This window comes from Triticum aestivum, chromosome 3D, assembly GCF_018294505.1.
Source record: "Triticum aestivum cultivar Chinese Spring chromosome 3D, IWGSC CS RefSeq v2.1, whole genome shotgun sequence".
NCBI classification, from domain to species: domain Eukaryota; kingdom Viridiplantae; phylum Streptophyta; class Magnoliopsida; order Poales; family Poaceae; genus Triticum; species Triticum aestivum.
The window spans coordinates 591,254,588-591,257,126 of NC_057802.1; the positions used below are offsets into that span (position 1 = coordinate 591,254,588).

General features: G+C 47.6%; 1 protein-coding gene across 5 annotated transcripts in view; it reads left to right on the forward strand.

Moving 5' to 3' along the window:
• Positions 1-296: 296 nt before the first annotated feature.
• LOC123080756 (high mobility group B protein 4) overlaps positions 297-2,539 on the forward strand; it is a 5,960-nt gene continuing 3,717 nt past the window's right edge. For 2 of the 5 annotated variants that reach the window (XM_044503696.1, XM_044503692.1), the window contains exons 1-2: positions 298-474; positions 547-721. The gene's annotated coding sequence lies outside the window, so the exon portion shown is untranslated. Of the gene's footprint in view, positions 475-536; positions 722-2,539 lie in introns of all 5 variants that reach the window. The other 3 variants (XM_044503695.1, XM_044503693.1, XM_044503694.1) reach the window with 3 other exon arrangements.

Consider the following 2,539-nt stretch of genomic DNA (forward strand, 5'->3'; position numbering starts at 1 on the left):
GCACCGGAGCTCCCGATCGCCCCCAAGTGCGCCGGGTTCAGCCTGCGGCCGCCGGACGGAAAAAAGGGCCGAACCGGCGCTTTTCGTCGTCCTGAGGGCGCGACTGAGACGTTTTTTGACGCTGGCGCCGAAAAAATGGGCTGGGGGCATGTTAGGGACGCGGCTGGAGATGCTCTAACACAACCGCCCAACCAAGCAGCTCCCGCGCGCAAGGCGACTGGCCGCGCTTCGTGGGGCCCGCCATGAGAACCGCGTGGCACCTCAATGGCTCAATCCCACCGCTGGAGGGAGCAAATATTTTTCCCGTGCGGGAGCGGCCGCGCTTCAGCCGCTTTGCCCTTTCCCCTCCCCTTCCGCGCAGTGCGACGACAGGGGGAGGAAATCCTAGGGTTCCGGCGGGGAGAGGGGGGGACAGAAGAAGGAGGCGGCTGCCGGTGGCGTGCGGGGGCGGCGAACGACGGCGAGGCGCTGAAGGTTAGTCCTCCCTGATCTATGTCTCCCGCGCGCCAAATCGAGATGATTTTGAGACGCAGCAGCGCACACAAGCTATTTTGCAGGCTGCATAGTCAAGGGGGAGGGGGTCGCTACTACAATCGCTCTCGCAAGACCACGGGTTGCCGCGTGGGGAGGGCAGGAAAAGGCCAGACACGACGGGCGGGGAGCGGAGGCTGCCGGACCTGCTAGCCCGCCGGACCAACTCCCTGCAACACTAATTAGTCAGGTACCACTCCGATCGCAGGACTCGTTTTCTTAGCTAGTTCAGTGGAGTAGCAATCTGCTCTCCTCGTTTTCTACTCACGAGCTCTTGCTAACTGAAGAAAACCTGACGAAACTGAAGACAGCTTCAGCAGCTGTTAACTGACAGTAATCAATCAATCAATCAATCAATCAACTAGTTTTGTGTCTAGACCATACTTCTACCCAGGTGCTTGAGTGCCTCGTGTGAATGATAATGCAAACCAGAAGATCTTTTCCTGCATAGCTGCAGACAACTGCATGGTAACCATCCTCTGAACTGTATCCCTCCTAGAAATGTCTCAGGTCAGCGGCACAACAAGTTTACATTGTTACTGGTTTCTTTGTGTTGAGAGGTGGCAAGATGCCTGGCAAAAAATGCAGACCTTATTCGGGACTTTGACTGATCAGATATTCCTCCACAGGCGTCGATTACCATCCTTTGAGTTGCTACTATGCCCTGACGCCTGGCAAGTTCTCAATAGTCTGTTTGGCGCGATTTAGGCAATAATTTCAACTCACGAAACCCTATTTAGGTAACATCTTCATATCAGATATCACACAGATGTAGGCAAAATGTATCCCATATCTAGAAAAACAATCACACACAGCAAGCAAGCCTCTCCAATACTATCTTCAATGTGTTAGTCTGATATCATACAAGCTCTTTTATCATGGGCAATATCATGTTGCCAGATGTAGACAAAATACAATGAAATAAAATTCAGAGGATATGATGTAGGAGTAGTCAGCAATTTGTTTCATATCATGTTGCCTTTTTCACCTACAACTGGAGCAACATCTATATAGGATCAGGGGGCAACATGTTTTTTTTGTTCTGTCCCATTTTTCCCAACAAAGTAACATCAAGGTTTTGCCCATTTCTTATTTTCTTGCCCAAACTATCATTTTTTTAATGATGAACAAGTTGGCACACCTATATATGTAACTCATCAAGGAGCTCATTCAGGTCAAGGCCAACCATCTAGGGAAAAACAAGAGAAGGGAATTCAGCATTACTGTTTGCAGGAAACAAACAAACACACACAGGGAAACCAGACTACCGGGAACACAAGGGTGGGGGGCAATCATGTATTTAGGTCTTGCCTAACCAGCAACACCAAAGCCATTTTCACACACTTCGTAAAACTCACAAACAGAATAATTTGGCCACCTGCTACCTTACACAAAAGGGGAGCAACTTTATTCTGTACAAAAATGCAATTTTACTTCCCATCATAAAACAACAAAAAAGACTACAAGACTACCACAAGGGAAGCAACTATATATGTAACATCTGATCCAAAATCATTCTGGAGATAAAAGACTAGAAAAATATTTTCCCGAGAAGAACAGTTTTCGCGACACGGCAACTTTTCTCTTCTTTTTTTGCACTTTTTTGTACTGTGATCTATGTGGATTTTTTTCTCCTAGGTTCTTTTTCCTCTGCACACCACCCTGAAACTATTTCTTTTGCCGATTTTTCGGTGGCACCAGGTGCAAAACAGTGAGTAAGAGGGAGTTTCTGGCACAAGCTTTTTTCCACATAATGATCTAAACAGCAGTACATCATAAGGCAAAGAAGAGGCATGTATATAACATATCTAACTGGCGGTATCTTGATTTCCTGTAGTGAAAATCTGCACCTAAGTTTTAAGACAGCAACAGGAGGGAGGAAATACCCATTTTTATTGCCTGCTTTTCCTTGTTTATCAATTTTTCCTGTGCACTTTGTTGTTCTTGTTTGCCTGCCTAGGGCCGAAGTTTCTCCTCCCTGTTCCTGCTGTGCGGTGGCGGCTGGGAG